We start from the raw sequence: 23,685 nt of genomic DNA, 5'->3' as shown, positions 1-23,685 counted from the left end.
TTCATTATCTCATTCAACATGGCATTCTGAGGTTTTTTTTCCCACCTTCTTATCTGTGACAGTCACTCTGCAGGAGTATGAGACAGTGTGTTGAAGGCCACATTGCCCACTGTAAGGGAAGCAAAGTACAAGGTGTCCATTGTTAACATCCCATGGACAAAAAGCAATGTTACAATTTATAAATAACTCCCCTTAGTCTTCCCAATGGAAGGCTAGAACCACATACCATGGCCTAACTATTGCAGGGGTCAGAGTGCCATTCCAGCCACAGTAAGGAAAGGGCTAGTGCATCTGTGTTAGGGAAATCCCCGGTGCCCATGCTGCACAAGTCCATGCTCCCTAGAACTCCCATTGACCAGGCTTTTAAGAGGTGGTAGAAAGAGTGAGGGGTGGGTACATGTTAACCATCTCTGGAGGAAAAAAATGGGAACCCGTTTGCAGATGCCGAAGGCCCGTAGCAACAACATCCTGCTTAGGGATTTGCATTGTGCTGAACCAAGAAACCATCCCCACCTGTGCAATAACACACACTTTAAAAAACTTTCTTGGGCAGATACTGGAAATGTGTGCCGTCTTCCCTAGGTAACCATGAGTGACATCAGCCTGCTGAGGGTCACACAGGTGGAAAGGGAGGATTTGCTGCAAACCTCTGGCTACAGGCCTGGCTATTATGCTGCTGTGCTGTGTTCCACGATGATATCTGCACAATTAATAAGAGTGGTGGGGAAAGTGTCCTATCAGGGTGGAAGAAATAAGGCTGCCCTCCCAAGAAACCTCATAAAAGCGGCATGTTTTCGGTGAGGAGCCAGAATGGCTGTTAGCTTCCCTAGTTTTCTGATAAGCCTGCCTCAGCAACTTGATCTTAATGCTGCTCTGCTGCACGTCCCTGTTGTGGCCCTTCACCAACATGCCGCGAGATATCTTCTCGTAGATATCCAACTTTCTTTTGCTTGCTCAGAGCTGAGCCAGAACAGACTCTTTGCCCCACAGGCCGATGAGATCCAAGACCTCAGATCGACTCCAGGCTTAGGCACGTTTGGGGCGTGCAGTCACCATGATCAGTTGTGCTGGCAAGCTCTCTCCACGCTGACCAAACAGGAAATGGGAATTCAAAATTTCTCATTGCTTGAAGGAAGGAGCTATTTCTTGTTTACGTGGCCACAGTGGAGTAGAGTGCGAATGTGCAGAGTGGTCACAACAGAGCATTATGGGATACCTCCCGGAGGCCAATTACATCGATTTACGTTGCGTTCTGCCTACATTGACACTCAGTCGACCCACAGAATTTTACTTCAGTTCTATGCCACTTACGGAGGTGGATTTAAGTCGAATTTTATCGCAATTTAGGTCGGCGGAACTGGCATGCCAGTAGAGATGCTTACTTTATGTGGTTGATAGAAGCCGCAGTCCATCGACCTACATTATCAGTGTAGACCAGGCCTCAGTGTCTCACTCTCCAGTGGCTAGTCTACAAAGAAGAGGAATATACCTATGACAGCTACTGGAGAGTCCTCTGAAGTTCAAAGGCAGTGGTTCTCAACTAGGGGTACACATACCCCTAGGGATACACAGAGGTCTTCCAAGGGGTACATCAACTTATCTAGATATTTGCCTAGTTTTAGAGTGCTAGGTGAATCACTAATGCTCTAAAGCACTAGCAAATCAGTACAAACTAAAATTTCATACAATGACTTGTTTATGCTGCTCTGTATACTGTACACTGAAATGTAAGTACAATACTTATATTCCAATTGATTTTTTTTTAATAATTATATGGTAAAAATGAGAAAGCAAGCAATTTTTCAGTAATCGTGTGCTGTGACACTTTTGTATTTTTGTGTACTATCTTGTAAGCAAGTAGTTTTTAAGTGAGGTGAAACTTGGGGATACGCAAGACATATCCTGCAAGTGATACAGTAGTCTGGAAAGGTTGAGAGCCACTGATCAAAGGGTATATGCAACAAAGATAAAGTGCTAGGTACTTCATTTAGGAAAGAAAAATCAAAGGCACCACTACAATAACTGGCTCAGAGTACTGCTGAAAAAGATCTGAAGGTTACACTGGATCACAAACTAAATATGAGTGAACGATATAATACAGGTGTGAAAAAGGTGAATATTCTGGGGTGTATTAACTGGAGTATTGTATGTAAGACATGTGAGATAACTGTCCTGCTCTAGTCAACACTGCAGAGGCCTCAGCTGGAGTACTGTCCAGTTCTGGGCATCATATTTTCAGAAAGATGTGGAGAAATTGCAGAGAGTCCAAAGGATAGCAATAAAAAGTGATAAAAGGTTTAGAAAACCTGACCCAGGAGGAAAGGTTAAAAAACTGAGCATAGTTAGTCTTGAGAAAAGAAGACTGAGGGGGGAATCTAATAACAGTCTTCATATATGTTAAGGGATGTTATAAAGATTACTGTGATCAATTGCTGTCTATGTATAATGGAAGTAGGGCAGGAAGTAATGGGCTTAAACTGATTTAAGTTTTAAGTTAGATATTAGGGGAAACTTTCTAACCGTAAGGGTAGTTAAACTCTGGAATAGGCTTCTAAGGCAGACTGTGAATACCCGTCACTGGAGGTTTTTAAGAACAGTTTTTGACTTTTGAGTTAAAGCCAGTTCTTATTTAAACCAATTCTTCTACTGCTTCTCTGAATATGCAGTCATTTTTCTCTCCTCATAATTTATAATGTCAATTGAAATTTCAATCAAATGGAACAAAAAGGTTTGTACATCTGAGTAGCCATTAATACTGCACTCAATAGACTCATAGACTCTATGGTCAGAAGGGACCAATATGATCATCTAGTGTGACCGCCTGCACAAATGCAGGCCACAGAACCTCACCCACACACTCCTGTAATTAACCTATAACCTGAGACATAGTTATTAAAGTTCTCAAATCATGGTTTAAAGGCCTTAAGGTACAGAGAATCCACCAGCAAGTGAGCCAGACCCCATACTACAGAGGAAGGCGAAAACCCTCCAGAGTCACTGCCAATCTGCCCTGGGGGAAAATTCCTTCCCGACCCCAAATATGGCAATCAGCTAAACCCTGAGCATGTAGGCAAGACTCACCAGCCAACACCCAAGAAATAATTCTCTGTAATAACTCAGAACCCACCCTGTCAAATGTCCCGTCACAGGCCATTGGCATATCTACCACCAGTAGTCAAAGATCAATCAATTGCCAAATGAGGCATAAATTTATTAAGCTCAGTTTTGAAGCCAGCTAGGATTTTTCCCCCCAGTGCTCCCCTTGGAAGGCTGTTCCAAGGTATAGTTAGGTCACAATTTTAAGGATTTCTCTGCAAACATGAAGGCTAGAAATTTCCTTTCAAAGAAAAAGCAGAAGTTGTTATATAATCATACCTCCAGGAGCTGGGACTTTAAATAAAGCAATAAATATCCGGATATTGATGAAAAAATCATGAGAGTTAGCAACACTGCATTACATTGGGTACCTGAACAGTTAACATGAAGAATGTTTGCATTTTTTAAATGCCACCTTCTATTTTAAAAATGGGATTTCTTGCTATCTATCTGTTTTTATAAGGTTGTCCATCCCTATGGTATCTGAGCACTTGCTTAGCAACAATCTTGGTTTTGCGCAGATTGGGCCAGATCCTCAGCTGGTGCAAATCAGTGTATCATCACTGAAGTCAGTGGAGTTATGCCTAGCTACACTAGTTGAGATCTGGCCTAAAATATCAGTACTAAAGGATAACACTCTATGAAAACGAGCTCATTTTCCAATTTGCAACAAAATGCAAACAAGTTTGGGTTGGGAAACGCTGGATATTAATGGTGACCACTGTAGGTCTTTTTCCAGTTCAAAATTCTTTTAGTCAGATCTTAGCAATGAGGAATTGGATATAAAGGCCTTTCTCAGGGCAATGCAGAGACTACTAATGACATTACTTAAAAGAGTAAATAAAATCAAATTATAATAAGACTGCACAATGCATATCTTGGGTAGTTGTAGGTTTTCTGTCTGCAGCTTTGTATACATCAGTGGCTTGTAGCAATGGATCACTAAAATACACTCTTATCTTAACCCTAAATGTAAAATTAGACATAACGGAAAAGTAATAACCATTTCCAAAGCCAATGGAACAATTCTCTTGCAGTTGTTTTTCATGTGTAGTGAACTTTCTCTCCAGCCCTTCCTTTTTTTTGAACACCAGCTTGGGTTTCACAGGTTTATAGATCCTGAGATTGGAAAAGACTATTATAATTATCTTCTGTGACCTGTAGGGCTGATTTCCAGGCCCAGGCCTGTGAGGTCCTGGGCTGAGCCTGCAGATATGCTGATGTCAAGACACAACGCCTAACACAGTTCTTGCACTAGCTTGTTGTGGACATGCATATACTGATATCCAAGTAGGTTGGCTATTCTAGGATTATTGTACTTTATGCAGCTAACTCAGTTTAAACCTATTAATGATATACTGTTCAGAAGATGCCAAGACACACTCTTAGTGAAAACAATTGCATTCCAAAGATTCCATTTACCGTAGCCTGAATACTGAACTCAAATTGTACAAGCAAACCACATGAAATGCTGCATTGCCTATAAGGGCTACCATGAAAGCCTACAAGGAATCCAGTAGATGAGGTTATAAGATCTTTTCCATTGCAAGGCAATTTGACCTCTCTTTTCTTATTACCACAGATAGATTTTTTTTTTTGCCTGAAATTTTTCATGTGATCAAGATCAGCTGTTCATGAGAATTTCAGTTTTAAAAATTAACTGATATTTTACACCTGCAAAATCTTTTAATATTTTGTTGCCATCTTAATAATGGCTTGGTCTAATAATGCCAAATACGTTACATTCATTAGGCCTCAAGAAGTAGTCATGTGTAATGGGCATATGGCACTATGCAGTGCGAAGTGGCCGCTTGTGTAAATTGGATTAGCTCTACTGATGTCAACTAACAGGGATAAATGTCAAAATATGACTCATATGCTGATTGGGTGTTTTAAATCAATATCCACTCCTATTTTGCCATTGTCTCAAACACTCTGGTGCTTTATGATTCATGGGGGGATGGAGATTAGACATATACAAAAGCCATAACAAAAAGAGATAATTGATGGGGATACACTTCATACCAAAATTATTGAACCATAGGTTTTAAAGACAAAAAAGTGGAAATGTCTTAACATGCATTAATTGCTTAATGTTCATGTTGTCTGTCTGAATAGGGTGGAGTGGTATTTAAGTTGCTTAATAGCTTTTACATTTTCCCATGGCATAGCACTGGCGATATGCTTATGCAATAATTAGAGGTTATATAAATGAGCCACTGGGAAATAAAATAATTTATTTACTTGGCAGGGATAGTTATGTGGAGCTTACATGATCATCCACTTTCTCTGTGAAGCAAATGGATCACCTCTCAATAGCTCCTGCTTCCATTTTTAATAAATAATTTCAAAACTCGCCAAAGGAATGCAGAAGTTAAATGTGCTGCAGCTTGAACCTTCTTGAAGTACGATGCTTCTAATGAGTAAAAGCTGGAAAGCAGAATGGGACCCGGCTGTAAAGCAGTTTTATGGTATGTTTATTACTGTATAAGAAAGGGCGTTCGAGCAGGCACAGCTGAGTATCACATGACAGACAGGAACCTTTCTGCCAGCAGCCCACATCCACTACAAATCAGTATACAGTGTTGGATCCCTCTTCATCCCTGCCAGGGCTGAAATCAATGGTCCCAATCCTGAGCTGGTATAAATGAGTGGCACTCCATTGAAACCACTGGAAGACCATTCATTTATGTCAGCTGTAGTTCTGGCCCAATCTCCGGAGAGGTCACCACCCCCACTAACAGAATCCACTCAAAGTTGGTGATAAACACTCATTAAAACTCTGGCTTTGGAAAACAAAGCATTGTTATGCATTTTACTTCTGTGAGCCTCTTCCCCTTTTGTTGTTTTTAAGGGCTTTTAAATAATACCATTAAATTAGGAATATTCTGCGAGCAAATTATTTCTAATTATGCAATGTTTTATTCACGTTGTCTTAGAGATATGATGCTTTTAATCACTGGAAGTTTCAAGATAAGTGCTCATGGTTTGGTCTTACATAGAAAACTGGAGCAGCAGGAACAATCGATCACCACCTATGGCTATTCAGGCTAAAGCCAGGTCTCCTGCAACTGACAATTATTTTTTGTTTCACATGAAAATTAAGAGACATATGGATTAAAATATATAAACATAAATTGTGAGGTTACATTAAAGGTAAATCTCATTGGTCCTGGTCAATGTGCTCTGCTCAGTGAAGGATCTAAGGCCTGGTCTACACCAGAAAACTAGGTCAGTTTAACTATGTTGGTCAAAGGTGTGAAAAAGCCACACCCCTGAACGAGGTAGTTAAGCCAGCCTAAGTCCCTGTGTAAACAGCAATAGGTTGACAGAAGAATTCTTCCACTGACCGAGCTACAGCCTCTCAGAGAAGTTGATTACCTACACTGACAGAAGAACTCCTCCTGTCGGCGTAAATAGAGTGTACACTGAAGCATTAGAGTGGTGCAGCTGTGTAGTGTAGACAAGCCTTTAATGAGGAAGGGAAAGAAAGATTGCTGTGTGCCATCTTTGCACTTCCCTGATTCCCAGAGCAGCATTAAATTGATGGTTTTCTACAACTGTCTCAGAGGAGCCATTATGCTAGCTAGGGATTGCTTGAATATGTTGCACTCCAGCCACAACCCTTCTTTCCCCTTCTCCTCCTTTCACTCCCCTTCCCCCCTCAAGCATGCATCTATGCTGGAGAGCGATGGGTAGCTTTAGATAGAGGCATGACTTCAACTTTCTGCCACCTGGGGTTTCCTCCCACACCTCCGTTAGATAAGCATTACAGAAGACCAGGACATAGGCCATTACACTGGGTTTGGGGTTCTGAAAGAGACTAGTGATGCAGGTTGAAGGCGGACAAACATGCTAGACCAGGCTTTATTGGTTCTAAAATGTCTTCTAACCTGGCAGTAATTTCAGGACCCAAATAGCTAGAATCATTGTCTTATGAGTTCTTGTTTACTGCACCACTGTAATTTTGCCGTGTGCGCTCCATGAATGAATACCAGCAGAACTTATTGATACTGTATATCTTATGCTGAATGAATAAGTGTCTATTAAGTCACAATTCTCTCCAATTCCTTTCTGGCATCAGTGCAGTGCCAGAGTGACTCTGCTAACACTGGGGGAAAACAGACAACATTGAATTAGCAGTAACTCGGATGCAAACACAATGAACAGGCAGAATTTCAGTTCATTAGATATAAATTGAATTCTTATCATACAGCTAATTTGGGTCCTATTCCTCTTCTCGTTTAATTCTCTAAATTTGACCATAGACATTGGTTGGAGTGAGATGAGATATTTGCTTTGTTTTCTTTTGTTAATTCAAACACTTTCAAGATCCGTGGCATCAACTTCCAAAAATGAATCTTTAAAAGAACCATGGACTGCAAAAAGAAGCTTAAATTACTGTAAGATTGTAAGGCTGCTAGAAAATGCTGTTCTGCCGGTGTTTGATCTGACTGTCACTGAAGTCTCTGGGGTCTTTCCACTGATTTCAGTGGGTATTGGATTGGCCTTTCATGCACTGAGGGCAAAGGCACAAGAAACCAATCCTCATCTCTTCTGCCCCTGCAGAGCAGCCAAGTTCCTGCATTTCCTAGTGCACAGGATCTGCTCCCCTGGAGCATAAGATGCCTCAAATGGAGTGAGGAGGATTGGAGATACGGTGGGTGTTTCATTAGTAATAAGTATTGTGGTAGACAGGCAGACTTGGAGGAAAGAGATCTGTCCTGAGCATGCTGGGAAACCAGCCTTCCTCATTGAGGCTCTAGTGTTTTGTGTGTTGGCAGCAATCTTAAGCCTGGTGTTGCACCAAAATAGGTCCCTCTTGCAACCTGATCTTCTTTCTCTAGTTCCACTAGTAGTTTGAACTACTTCCACTCATACTATAGCAGGGTATGATGGGCTGTCCCTGCAGCTGGCCAGCTGTACAAAAAGTAATATACTCTATAACTGTAAATGAAGAATTTTGCCCACAGAACAGGATAATTTATTGTAAGAAAACAACCTATTTTGCTGATGCAGTGAGAGCAATAAATACTGTTGTAGGAAGGATGGTACTGTGTTTGAGGGATCAGACTGGTATTTGGAAAATCAAATTTCCTGGTTTGCTAATGAAGGTGTATGTGAATTTAAACAAGTCACTTAACCTTTCTGGCCCTAAATCAGGAAAGCACATAAGCACATGCTCAAATCCATTCCTAGTCAGGAAAGCACATGCTTAAGTCCCAATGACATTTGTAGGACTTAAGTGTGTGCTTAACATTAAGAATGTGTTTAAGGTGCTTTCCTGAATAGGCTTGTTTTCCTGAACTGGAGCCTCTGTGCCTCGTTTCCCCACTTGTAAAAACAAGAATAAAGTCACCTTTGTTACATGTCTGCACAGTACCTGGGAGGTGCTAATTCTTGATTGATGTTCCTAGGTGCTATCATAATGCAAACAGCACTGAAGGCAATGGGAGAGAAATCAAGCCTCTACTATATTTATGACTGACTAAATATTATTTAGACATTTTTAAGGACAAAGGCCAGATTTTTAAAGATATTTAGGTGCCTAACTCTATGTAATGTCAATGGGAGTTAGGTGCCCAAACACCACTAAAAATCAGGTCCTTGGTGCTTAGCTTGTTAAATCTCCTTGTGCACTATTTAACAGATGATGCTCAGTGGCTTAGGTCCTAATTAAGTAAGGTCAAGCTCTTACCTAATTTTAGGCAATGAAGTCACTGAAACTATTTATGTACTTGAGTACCTGGCTGAATTGCAGACTCGCTCAGAACCCATTCAATGTATTTGAAGGTTCCTATTTTATATTGAATGGGCAGTTACACTATTACATATTATGTATAGACTTTTCAAAAGCAAATTTTGGATTCCCCCCTCTCCCCTGGAATATAACTGGTCCAGTCTTAAGGATACTATAGACCCTCATGATGAGCTGAGCATCCTCAACTTCAACTGAGTTGAATGCATTCAGCACCTTCCGCTTAGAACCTTGCAGAAACAAGCCTTTTATCCAGATAGCAAAGACCTTTGTACATTATTTTTATCTCATCTGCAGACTACTGAATGTCTAAATAAGTTTTTAAGGTCCCTTTTTTTTTTAAATAGACCAATGGGCTGAAATTTCAGTCAAAAAATGAAGCCTTGTTTAAGTTATTGGTGCAAGGACAGAATAAATCATCTCAAAATACCAATCTCTTGCTTTTTATTTGCATTCCTGCAGCTTAAAAGACTCATGTTTTTATTAAAAAAATCTGGCAGACCAGCACTTCTCTTTGACTTAGACCTTTTGTGTCAAGTTGCAGCAGAGAATGAAGCTTTTACTGCTGACTTCTGAACCTCTGAAATGAAGATGCTGCTGGCTTTCTACTCCACGTGGGTCCCCTCTAAGAAGAAGAAAGGCATTAGCAGTCACAGAGCAGATGTGTTTTCTTATTTCTTAATGGGAATCTGTTTGCAAGCGAAAAGCCCGAAATATTTTGAACAGGGTTCTATTAGTTTACATAGCTGATTAAAAAAACAGGCCTCGTTTCTTTGTTGAAATAGTATCTATCGCAACAGACCATCTAATCCATAGGGTAAGTCTCCCTTTTGGCAGCCATCTTGTTAAACCTGGGCTTCACACTGAGGTGAGAAAATAAACTGAAGATCCTTGGGGAGATTGTTGAAGACTGTGTGTAAACTTGATTTCTCTGTTATTCCTTGATACTGCAGACTGGACCTCAGGTTTTGTATTTCTGCTGAAACAATGGCACCAGCAAGTTATCAGGGAAGCAACTAACTCACATGTGACATGAGCGGCGGCATTGCGATATGGGAGGTCGTGGCATTTCCCAATGAGATCTGAACTTTTGATCTTTTGATCTTTAAAGGGGGCAAGATTTAAAAAAAAATCGCTGAATATATCACATCCTTATTAGCCCTGTGCAGATGTGACACCTCTGAAAATGAATCATTGCATTGCTAATGCAATTATCAAGTGCCTCTTACTGGGTAGATGACACATTCCATAAAGACATAAACCCTCAGGAAATGCAAACGGCAGAACTTAGATTTTTGTCCACCAGTAGCAAGCAAAACTTTTTTCTTCATGCGCAGGTAAGACAAAAATCAAACAAATCAATGGGAAAAACAACTACTCATTCAAGCTGTCTCATAAGAGTTAAGAAAATAAGAATATAAGAACGGCCGTACTGTGTCAGACCAATGGTCCGTCTAGCCCAGTATCCTATCTTTTGACAGGGGCCAATACCACGTGCTTCAGAGGGAATGAACAGAAAAAGGTAATCCATCCCGTCAGCCATTCCCAGCCTCTGACAAACAGCAATTCCTGCCTATCCTGACTAACACACATTGATGGACCAATCTTCCATGAACTTATTTAGTTCTTTTTTTAACCCCATTATAGTCTTGGTCTTCACAACATTCTCTGGCAAGGAGTTCCACAGATTGACTGTGTGTTGTGTGAAGAAATACTTCCTTTTGTTCATTTTAAACCTGCTGCCTATTAATTTCATTTAGTGACCCCTAGTTTTTTGAGTTATGAGAAGGAGTAAATAACACTTCTTTATTTATTTTCTTTACACCAGTCATGATTTTATAGACCTCTATCATATCCCTCCTTAATCATCTCTTTGCCAAGCTGAAAAATCCAGGTCTTTTAATCTCTCCTTATATGGAAGCTTTTCCATACCCCCAATCATTTTAGTTGCCCTTTTTTGTACCTTTTCCAATTCCAATATATCTTTTTTGATGTGGGTTGAATAGATCTGCACATGGTATTCAAGATGTGGGTGTACCATGGATTTATAAAGAGACAATACAATATTTTCTGTTTTATTCTCTCTCCTTTTCCTAATGATTCCCAACATTCTGTTAGCTTTTTTGACTGCTCTGCACAATGAGTGGATGTTTTCAGAGAATATCCAGAATGATTCTAAGATCTCTTTCTTGAGTGGTAATGGCTAATATAGACCTCATCATTTTATATGTATAATTGGGATTATGTTTTCCAATGTGTGTTACTTTGCATTTATCAATATTGAATTTCATCTGCCATTTTGTTGCCCAGCCACCCAGTTTTGTGAAATCCATTTGTAACTCTTTGCACTCTACTTTGGATTTAACTATCTTGAGTAGTTTTGTATCATCTGCAAATTTTGCTGCAAAACCTCACTGTTTACCCCTTTTTATCAGATAATTTATGAATATGTTGAACAGTACTGGTCCCAGTACAGACCTCTGGGGGACATGACTATTTACCTCTCTCCATTCTGAAAACTCACTATTTATTCCTACCCTTTGTTTCCTATCTTTCAATTAGTTATTGATCCAGGAGAGGACCTTCCCTCGTATCCCATGACCACTTATTTTGCCTAAGAGCCTTTGGTGAGGGACCTTGTCAAAGGCTTTCTGAAAATCTAAGTATACTATATCCACTGAATCACCCTCAGTGGTGTACTGTGGGTCTCCGGCATCCGGGGGCCAAGACCTCCCAGGCCTCAAGCGCCTCTCCCAACGCAGGGCAGGAGGGATCCCAGCTCCCACCAGATGGCATTGCCCCCCAGCTGCCCCGGGGGATGGTGTCTGTACCTGCAGGCGGGGGACACGCTGCTTACCTCCTCCTGCTTGGAGGAATTTCTGGTGCTCATTGCAGCAGCAGAGGGATGTTAGATTTTATTATGTTATGGACATTATTACCAAGCGGTTAAGCTATATTCACCTCTTGTACCAGATCCTGTGCTACACTGAGTACTAAATCAAGAATTGCCACACCTCTTGTGCAGAGGCTGTCATACCAGGGATGGGACTGTTCTATTGTGTCCTGGAAAGTCTCATCTATCTACTTCTCTGTCTCCCTTAGCTCCTCCAGTTCAGCCACCCTGGTCTCCAAAGGTGTCTAACTCATTTGCTATGGCAGGCCAGATTTGAATTAAATGTACTTCAAGTGGGCCATACAGACCATAAATCGAAATACTAGGCACAACCATTTTTATGTAGTATGATATTTTATTTGCCAGATATCAGCAATATAAAAATTGCAGTAAATTCACTTCTACAACTACTACTATTTTACGATTAAAAGAATTGATCAATGATTAAGAATTATAGTACTGCGCGATGCCCCAAGACCAACACTGCCCCTCTCCCTCCTTTTGGAGCGCAGTGTCTCGTGCACACAGCGCTCCACATGCGGCCGCCAGAGTACACAGATCTCGTGGCAGAGCGTGACGCCGTGAGATATCGTGGCGTTGTGCCCTCTGGCGGCAGCACAGGCTGCCACGAGATCTCATGGCGTTGTACCCTGTGGCAGCGAGATCTCGCGGCGTTGTACCCTGTGGCAGCGAGATCTCGCGGCGTTGTACCCTCTGGCAGTGACATCTCGCGGCATTGTACTCTCTGGTGGCAACACGTGACACAGCAAGATCTCGCACCAGCACACGAAGCCACCAGAGAGTATAACGCCGTGAGATGTTGTGGCATCATGCACTGCCACCAGGGGCCGGAGCAAAAAGGTTGGCGATCCATATCCGGCCCGCGGGCCAGATGTTTGACATCCCTGCCATACATGGTCTCTGAGGGCCAGGAGCTCCTTGCACCAAATGTACACATACACCACTCGCCCATATGGCAAGTAATCATACATGTTGCATTTTGTGCAATAAACTGGATAGCCCCCACTCTGTTGCTGGACTTCTGCCTGCATTCTCTTTTTACTCCCGTAGCTTTTTGTTTTATTGTTTGTTTTTCATCTACCCCTGCCCCCCCCCCCCAATAAACTCCCTCACAAAATACCCCTTTTAGCTGCTCCTGTTAGCTAGCTCCTCCAGTCGCTTAGGAGCAGGCTTTTTAAACGTTGGTTCTCCCTGAGTAGTCCTGCCCCCTGATTAAGGGTTGATGGGTGCTAACGGCCTTGGGGATCAAAGTCTCGTTAAGAAGCTCTCAGCCCTGCCTAGCGGGCTGTTAGGGTCAGCACATGGTCCCCCAAACAAACAGACCACACGATATACTGAAGTCAAGCAACAAGCACACCACAAACACACACACTACAGACAACAAACTCATCCCAAGTGTCATGTAGTCACTTCTCCTTCACCTTGAGAACTCCCTCACAAAACTCCCGTTAGCTGCACCTGTTCACTAGGTGTTTAAAGGCACACCAGAGAGAATGGGTAGTGGTTATTGTCAAGGCTTTTGTTTACTATAGGGCTTAATGCTCCTCCTTGCATGCTGATGGTTTTACACCACTGTCCTGATCATAGTTATCTGAGCATGAAATAGACTGAGGGTTTCACGCACACCCCCACCACAAACACACAAATCATAAGATGGGCTTAAAGATAATGAATTTTGCGTTCTTTTTATTTGCCTAGGATTGGGGCTTATTTCTGGAGTTGGGGCTTTAAGAAAAACTTCAAATATCACGAGATTCACAATAAAAATCACAAGAGTTGACAACTGTGTTACTGGCCTTAGTGAGGTGCCTATGGATTTCATGGAGTCTCTGGCTCTGACAGGGGTAGGATTTCTTTAGCCAGGGGGACGAAGTGGGAAACAGCTGATGCTGTGAATATCACCTCTGGTACAATGGAAAAGCTTTATGAAAGAGGAAGGTTTTGCAGCATTTCCTAAAGATGGCCACCTCTGCCTTCTGATTGCTTGTCACACTTTCTCTCTCACCCTCCGAGCCCTCCATGTGAGATGCCAGAGCAATTTTTGGCAAAGAAAAAGTCCATTCTGCCAGTTCTAGAACTATACATTCATTTATTACAGATAAATCAATACCTCATGTTGGAATATACTTCCAGATCCTCAGGAGGTGTAAATTGGCAGGAGCTGCCTTTTGAAATCACTGGAACCATGTTGATTTCACCAGTCGTTCATTCAGACTTGATCTCTCTGCAGAGTGCTGTTTTGAATAAAACCCTTGCTGGTCAATCCCGGCCATGGAAAGTCACTAGACTCTCCTTCAGTCTAGTCTTTCTTATTCACCTGATGGGGACAGAACATATACTTTACATGGATTCATATGTGCACAAACAAGTGACGTTTAGATGTATAGATATATTCACAGAAGCCCAAGTGCCTGCAGCATGAAGCCATTGGGGACATCTTCAACTAGCTGGATGTCAAGGGACAGGTGGTCTTGCACTAGTGAGGACAGAGGGCACAAGAAGGTCTGCTCACCCTGGCATTCCATACACAGAAGGCCGCCGCAGTCCTGGTGCCCCATGAATGGGAAGGAATGAGGATCTCAGTTCCCTAAGGGACCTGATGACAGAGGAGTATTGGTGTAACAGCTCTGCTCCCAGCCTATCCCCAGCCTCCCACTACGCTGGGGATGGGGCGGGGCAGAGCAGAAGGGGCACGCACAACATGGTTGGAATTTGTCCACTTCGTGATGCCTTGAATACTGCAAGGTGGATGGCGAATCCATCCCAACATGTCTAATACCACCATACAAACAGGGCATGGGTTTATTTTACAGTTGTCAAAGTTTATGAAAAGCCCAGAAGGTAAGCTATCTTTGAAGGGGAAAAAGTTCCCCAAGCTTCACAGAGAGGTTGATTGTATTCCCATGCGGTGACATAATAAGACATCTCTTCCCCATGAACAGCAGGGCATAGCGGACAAAACTCTAAACTTGGAGCCTGAATCTTTTCATCCAAGTTTTGCCACTTATTCCTGTGGTGACCTTGAGCTAACCCTTAGCCTCATGTTGTCTAAAATGTCCACTAATTCCGTATGCTTCGGTGTTTCGGATGTGACACTTAAGACACTCAAAACTGAGGCACTCAAATTTAGTGAGCATGCTTTGTGAATTGGCCTTAATCTTTCTTTGCTTCAGTTTTTCCAAGCTACAAAAGAAGGCGAGTGAGACAGCCTTTCCTCTCTGGCGTTGTTCTGATTAATTAGTTAATGTTCATGCAGTGCTTTGAAAACATTTAAGTGCTAAGTAATGTTATTACTTATGTCCACAGCTCCGCATCAGGCATATTTTCAAGTGACAGCTTAAAGTGACTGTTCCCTCTTTGCCGACCCCAGTTTGCATTGGAATCCCACACCAATTAAAACACTGATTTATTTAAAATAAAAATAATGGTCTCCCTTTGTCCTCTCCCTCTATGCTGCAAAATCCCACCTGATCCCTAATTAACAAATTGATTTATTAAAAGTCTAAGTAATGACCTCCCTTTGTTCTCGCCCTCCAGCTGCAGAATCCCACCTGATCCCTGATTATCACATTGATTTAAAACTAAAATGCATGCCCTGTGTATTTTCCTTCGTTTTGTCTCCTGGCTCCCTCCTGCTGCAGGCACACATTTCCAGCCATGGCTTGGAGGCCTGTTTACACCTCTGGCTGAATAAATCCACAGGAAAAGTTAGTAATGTAAGCAGCCAAAGTATATTCCTGTGCTTCCTCCAATTTGACTCCGGAGAGCTGCCAAGTGCTCTTAATACAAAAGTCAGTGGGAGCTGAGGGTATTCAGAATCGTACCAGATCAGCTCCTTAAACCTTAAGCCAGCAATGCATTCAAACTCATGCTTACTGTTAAGCACCTGAGCAGGGCCACTGAAATCAATGGGAATACTCAGGTACTTCAAGGGAAGCACATGCTCAGTTACTTTGCTAGATTAGGACCGTAGTGCAGGAGCATAAGAGGGTAATCACTGATTATTTCAATTGGCCTGTCCACCTCACAGAGAAGGCAACTAAATAGCATCATTCAGCGAGAAGGAGCAGGGCAGAGTTTGCATGAGTAGCTGGGGCTAGTTCAGGGCAGCTTGAATCTCTTGCAAACAGTTCGATGCAGGTCTAGTGTACTTAAATACACGAGAAGGTCTGGCCTTGGTCATGCCCACAAACGCCCATCAATATCACTGTGCGCACACCTGGAGGCAGCCAGCACCTTTACAGCATCCTATACGAACACAACGCGTGAGTGCCATCCTCAGACCTCACATCTATTGTAAAGAGACCAGCAGTTAGGGCATGCAGTCTGGGAGATAAGATGCAGTTGCAGTTCCTGGGGTATAGGAACAGGAATGTAGCAGGAAGACATGGTAAGTAATTGCCCTGCTCTGCTCGGCGCCGATGAGGCCTCAGTTGGAGCGCTGTGTCCAGTTCTGGGTACCTCACGTTAGGAAAGATGTGGACAAATTGGATAAAGCCCAGGGGGGAAAAAACAAAAACGATAACAAGTTTAGAAAAGCTGACCTATGAGGAAAGGTTAAAAGAACAGGGTATGTTTAGTCTGGAGAAAAGAAGACTGAAAGGGAACCTTATAACAGTCTTCAGATATGTTAAGGGCTGTTATAAAGAGGATGGCGATCAATTGTTCTCCATGTCCACTGAAGGTAGAACAAGTAGTAATGGGCTTAATCTGCAGCAAGGGAGATTTAGGTTAGATATTAAGAAAAAATTTCTAACTATAAGGATAGTTAAGCCCTAGAATAGGGAGTTGTGGATCTCTGTCACTGGAGGTTTTTAAGGACAGCTTGGACTGACACCCATCAGGGATGATCTAGGTTTACCTGGGCCTGCCTCAGTGCAGAGACTGGACTTGGTGACTTCTCGAGGTGCCTTCTAGCCCTACATTTCTAGGATTCCATGGAAAGGAACTAGAAAATGATGGGCCTGTCTGGAGTCTGTCGGACAGAAGATCATTGATCCCTTCAATAGAGATGAGTGACCATAGGTAATACTTTATTTTGAACACTGTATTGCATTGAAAGGAATGGGAGGGGACATGCGATCAGATCCAGCAGCCTGAAGACTGCAGCAACATAACACAGTCTGCAGGATAAGTGACAGCCCCTGTAGCTGGGTGCAACTTTTTGACCTTTAGTGTAGGCCAGGTCTACACTTAAAATGTAGGTCGCTGTAGCTACGTTGCTCAGCCAACCCAACCCCTGCCATAGACACCACTAGGCCATGGAAAAATTCTTCCGACAACCTAACTACCACCTCTCAGAGAGGTGGATTAACTACAGTGATGGAAAAACACCTTCCATCGCTGCAGGAAGCATTTATACTATGGTCCTGCTGCACTGTAGCTGTGCCGTTGTAGCACCTATAGTGTAGGCATAGCCATAGACCCAAAATGCTGGCCACTACAGATCACTGTCCACTAGTTTTCTTCAAAGACATTATTATCCTTAATTTGTTGACTTAATTTGTTGACCAGTCTCTGGCACAGAATTCCAGAACAAAGCTATCGTATGTCTGGGTCCATGGCTTTAATTGAACAGTAAGCCCTTTGCTCCACTTGGCCAAAGGCTCTTCTGGCTGCCTTCCTAATAGTAAGAATTTTGGTCTAGTGGCACTGACCTTCTGGTTATCTCCTTTACAATCCTCCAGATGCTCACAGGTTTATTTCAAGTTTGTATCCCTCACCCCTAGAACTATTGCACAACCCCCTCCCTCCTCCCATGCAGCAGAAAAAGGAAACAATTTCAAAATGTGATATTATAGAAAGGGACAAAGGACAAGGGGAGCCAAACTAGCAGATAGTGACATTATTGGCTGTATTGTTCAGGCAGCAAAGAGGTAAAAGGAGGCACACTCCCTACAGGAAACTTTAAGTAAGCAAAGTGGTGGTATCTCTCTGCTTAGATTTCAAAACATATCTTAGGTACTCACATGGCCCTTATCCCCATAGTATCTGAGCTCCTCACAATATTTAATGTGTTTATCCTCACCACGCCCTGGTGAGATAGGGAAACACCATCCTCCCCATTTTACAAATGGGAAACTGAGTCACTAAGTGACTTGACCATGGTCTCACAGAAAGTCTGTGGTAGAGGAAGGAACTGAACTCATGCCACGTCTCTGGCTAGAATCCTAGTCACTGGGCCTTCCTGAAGGAATAAATATATAGATTAATATGAAATAATGGACCTCCCATCTCTCTTCTCCATCACACACCCACATAAAGCTCTAGCAAAAAGTGGACTTTGATATAATTAAGAGTTCTGTTTTTATGACCTGTCCTACAATCAACACACAGCGCTTTGCAAGATTGGAACCAATGTGCAGCTTCTGAGAGTGTACAACTGTCAAATATGACATATTCTACAGTCACTATTCATGCACCCCTAAGAAACAGGAAAGAGATGCCTAATGAGATAGGTATAAAGCTTCATATATCCATAAAACCACTACAATAAATACATGATATGACAGAGAAATGCAGATGTGGATGTGAAAGTGACCAAAGTCACTACCTTCTTATGGCTGTCTAGTGGGCTTTGTGAAGTACGTTGGAGGTCTCAGTCCATGTCTCAGTGGCAGGTGAACATATCACAAAAACTATCGTCACTAATTAGTAACCTTATTGTTAGCAGAGAAGTCAAGGGATGAAGAGAGAGTGAACTGGCCCTTCCAGTACAGGGTTAACAACTATTGGCAAAGCAGCTTGGAGAAGCACCCAATTCTGTGGTGCTTGTGCAACTGTCTCTTATTGAACTGTAAATCTCTTGTTTACAATTCCCCTGCTGGTCAATGGCTGTTTAATGCCCTCCTGGTTGTGGGTTACCACCTTTGTTGCTACTGGAGAGCCAGCAGGGGGCATCTCCCAATCTCCAATATTTCAATAACAACCATATAGCAAAATCTCATAACTTCATACACAATAACGATATACAGATTTTGACAAAGCAATGAGTTTCAGCAAATCATGACCTTTCATATGATAAAATACAAAGCATGCTTTGTATGAAATATCACAACCAAATTAATATAGGATTTACAGGGTGCTATTTTGAGGTACAGTGCATCGCACCAGTCCTACTAAATTCAAGTAATTTAAAAAAATGAATTAAATTGCAAATTAAAAAAAAAAAAACAAAAAAAAAACAAGTGCATGACTGACAAGTCTGTTGTTCCAAGTTTTACCTTCTTAATCTTCATTGACATTTTCTTGTGTTTTTTTTCCACTACAGCATTGTATATACCTTCTTCCTCTCAATCCAAAGTGCCAAATTTACAGAAAAGGTATTATTTTACCATCTGATTTATCACTACATACTGAAAATGGCTTCCTGCTATAAAATACTATATTAAGGAAAAATAAATAATGTAAACAGAAATAAATATAAGCCAACAGTTCGACAATTGAGCTGCAGGGCCCGCCTTTTAAACTTCCTGTCCTGCTTCTCTGCTTCCAGTGTGTGGGGGTGGCTTGCCTGACTCAGTCCACTCGGGGGGTGGAGAATAGTTTCTCCACATCAGTCTTGGAGGGAGGCCACGACACCTCACTATAAGCCGACCAAACTAAAGATATGCCTCTGTTCATATAGTGCCAGGTTGTGATGCCCTTACACAGACTGGGTAGCACCTTACTTTACAACTAGTTCCGTTGTAATCGGTGGGGCCACTCATGGAGTTGGGTTCCTATTCAATGTGAATAAAAGATATGACAATCTGGCCCATAATAATCACTTTAATGTGTCCACTATCTTTCACACTTTGCTAATGCACCTTCCACACTCTGTGTGTATGAGAGACACATTCTTTGTGTCTCACATTCTTTTTTTCACATCATGCCAAACTTGAACAATGCATCTTAGTTGTAAAGTCAGATACTAGTTGCTAGTTGGCTAAAGAAGAACCTTTTGACAGTAAAATGGACAAAACTTGTAAATGACTGGCCAATGCACAATTCCAGGACATTCACTGAGCTCATGTTGCATTATACTGTACTTGCAAAATATGCCAAAATATATCCACTACGGAAATTTATTTGGAAGAAAAAGAGTTGTTTTGCAAGACACACTGTAAAGTCTGTTTTAAATCCAACTAAAATGCATCTAGAAACATTCAAGTTTACATCATGTAAGTGGTCTTGATTTTACACATTTCTATCAAGTTGGTCTGCTTTGCTCCAAGTGTTGTTAGTCTCAGTGACCCTATTGTAAATTGGTCTCATCCCTTTCAGCATGTCATTATTTCCATTGCCAAAAATCACATTTTACGCACTGAAAAGTGATGGGAAGCAGCAGTATGGAAATGCTATAAATACTGCTTTTGCTGTTAGCAGGAGTCATTTGCACACCTGTATATTTGCAAAACTTTTAATCCACGTTTTTATGTATAATAAGACAGAAACATATACCCTGAAGTTGGAAAACCCTCTTTACAAGTGTAACCATGATGCCATCAATATTATACATATTGGATTAACTGTCTAATCTGTGTCCCAGGGCTGCATTCAAGGTTTCTGTTCTCTTCATCATGACTTTCTTCTACCTATTTAGATACTTGTTCAGATACTACAGTGATGAGCCTCACATGACTCTCAATACTCATGGAAATTGGGGAAGTATTATCTAGTGCAGTGGTTCTCAACCAGGGGTGCACTTACCCCAGAGGTACACAGGGGATACATCAACTCATCTAGATAGTTGCCTATTTTTAGAACAGGCTACATAAAAAGCACTAGCAAAGTCAGTGAAAACTAAAATTTCATACAATGACTTGTTTAAACTGTTCTGTATACTATACACTGAAATGTAAGTACAATATTTATATTCCAATTGATTTATTTCATAATTATATGGTAAAAATGAGAAAGCAAGCTATTTTTCAGTAATAGTGTGCTGTGACAACTTTTGAATTTTTGTGTCTGATTTTTTAAGTGAGGTGAAACTTGGGGATATGGAAGACAAATCAGACTCCTGAAAGGGGTACAAAAGTCTGGAAAGGTTGAAAACCACTGATCTAGAGCTGGGCGGCAAACTGTTTCCCATCCCACTACAATTTTCAAGAGTTCAAAAATTTTCCCATTCCACATCAGGATGAAACCAAGACCTTTTGATTTTTTTCCATGAAAAATCTGGAGAGAGAGAGAAACCCTGTCCCAGAATAGCCCAATGGACAGGATGTGGAAGACTTCACTTCAAGCCCCTGCTCTAAATCAGGCAGAACAGGGGCTTGAACCTGAGCCTTCTACATCCCCTGTGAATGCATTAATCACTGGGCTATTGGCTTTTTTGGGCTTGTTTCTCACACCTACATGCACATGCACATGAGAGAAATCTTCCTGGTGAACTGAGTCAAAACTACCCTTTCCTGCAAAAATTTTGATTGTCACCAATCACCATTTTCTGACAAAAAACTGTTTCATCAAAAACATTCCCAAGCAGCTTTCGTATTATCCTCATTTTACAGATGGGAGACAGGGGCATAGGGTAAGACTGAATGACTTGCCCGAATCACCCACGCACCCCTGGCTGAGCTAAGAATTGAATGCTGGTTTCCTGAGTCACTGTCTAGTGTCCAGTCCACTTGACAATCCTTCTTGTAGAGTAAAATCAATAGGTAAGGTAAATCTCTGGTACCATATCTCTGAGGTGCATAATAGGAAGCTGGTAGGACAAAACTGGAAATCAACAAAAACAACAGCAGAATGTTTCTAATATAGCTCTTCTATTTCAGTTTATAATAAATATAGAAATTCCAGGCCAATTCTGTTGCTCGTCAAACCAGTATAAATCCAGAGCAACTCCACAGACTTTCTTAGAAAGGGTTCCACCATTTTTTATTGTATACACTTTTGACAAAGACAATCAGAAGAATCATAACTTTATTGGGGCACCTGGACTCTGATCTTGTTTGCTGAAGTGAAAACAAACAAACAACCCCCCGCCCCAGTTTCCCCCCCCCAAAGAAGTAAAAGAGGTAATAGGTTTTGCAATTGACCTAGTTTAATTCCTTAGCAGTCCAATGTTTAGAATAAGGGACTGAAAGTCAAGATACGTGGGCCAAGATTTATTTTTTTAAAAGGGCCTAAAATTAAGCCCTTAGTCCATAAATAGGCACCTAAAGAAGAAGCCTGATTTTCAAACGTTTTCAGCAGCCATCAACCTCCTCCTTTGGCTTCAAATGGAGTTGCTGGATGCTCAGTATTTAGAAAATCAAGCTAATGACAGGCCTAAATATAGACTTAGATTTCTTACTTCAGGATCCCATTTAAAAAATCTTGGCCATGGTTTCTATGACCAGAGCTGCCAATGGCTTTCTATAGGACCGTGAACACACCACTTAACCTCTCTATGCCTGCATTCTCTCTCTGTAGGATGGGTGTAATACACCATTGATAGATCAGTTCTTGTCCTGCCATAGGCTTACTGTCTGCAAAGTGGCTTAGATGAGTGAATTTAAGTGTAAAGTATGACCAAACCAATTGTTTCTACAATCAGAATGGCATTACCTACCATTAGGATAACAATGAACAAACTGGAACAGCAGACCCACTCTGGTAGGGAGCGTGGGTACACCCGAGTTTACTGTGTCACACACTAAACCGTGCCATTTGGTTTTTCCAACTTGACTTGCTCTGAAAAATAAATAAATAAAAGGAAACAATCCTAACGCTCAGACCTTCCAGATGGGACCTCTCTCACGGAAAGTCACTTCTTAGCCTCACCAATCTATGGTCCTTTCACTGATCAATCAGCTTTGCATAATTCAAAGTTTCTAGTTAGTGAGAGCCCATGTTGTCCCCTCCACCTTCAAAGGCAAAGGCAAAGGAACCATGACCCCCGCCACATGAAGAGGAATTATTCCCCCCTCCACCTTCTACCAGACCCTGAAAAAACCCCTCTGTGGGTTGGGAATTTGTCAGTGGTGAATGTGGTGTCCTAGGCAGGAGGGTAAAAGGCCTAGGGGAAACACATACATTTCCCACCCAAACAACTCAGAGGTAAGGAACACTGACACTGCCTAAGTGTTATCTTTGTTGCATTGCCCCTCCTTGCCTGGAAAGTCCCAGAGTGAACTGCTGTGGATTACTGCACTGGATCAAGGGGGGAGGCTGGAGGTCTTACAGAGGCACATGGCCCCTGGCAGATCTCCTTAAGGAGGTTTTTGGGGGGTTAGCCTTCTCCCTCCTGATTATTCTGCAAGGAGCAAACTACAACCCCCTTAAGCAAGCAATAAAAAGTAAGTGCTGCTGGTGGAACTTCAGAGTTTTCCAGCCACTCCAGCCCCTGATGCTGGATTTCTCTATGGAAGGGAGGAATTGGGCCCCTAAGAACATAAGACCAGCCATGATGGGTCAGACCAATGGTTCATCTAGCCCAGTATCCTGTCTTCTGACAGTGGCCAATGCCAGGTGCTTCAGAAGGAATGAACAGAACAAGTAATCATCAAGTGAGCCATCCCTGGTCGCCCACTCCCAGCTTCTGGCATGTTATTAACATTTGTACAGTTCCTTGAAAATAAGCAGCAAATAATAATAAATAAAATTTTCATACCAGGAATGTGTGTGTGAACTGCTACTGTACTAACAAGCAAACCAACTGGAGTACAATCTATGCTAGAAGCTACAGTGACAGAATGTGTTCTAGTCTAAAATACTTCCCAAACCCTCACAGTGCTATTTCTGAGGTACCACTAAAACTCTCTGCCCATGTCACTGCTGGCTTTCCACTTAGAAGAACAGATAAATGTTCTAGTTCTTCAGGTTTCATTGCTTCAACAGGAAGCTGCAGTTCAGCACATCCAGAAAATATGAAACCAGATTCTTTAAGGAGATCTGACCCCTTTGAAAAGCAAAAGAGGAGTGAAGGGGCTAGGAACAGGCTGCA

The sequence above is a fragment of the Emydura macquarii genome, unplaced genomic scaffold, assembly GCF_026122565.2.
Source record: "Emydura macquarii macquarii isolate MOO-44397 ecotype Brisbane River unplaced genomic scaffold, CSIRO-AGI_Emac_v2 contig_2676, whole genome shotgun sequence".
NCBI classification, from domain to species: Eukaryota; Metazoa; Chordata; order Testudines; family Chelidae; genus Emydura; species Emydura macquarii.
The sequence above is the reverse complement of the archived record's forward strand: the minus strand, read 5'-3'. Positions refer to the sequence as shown.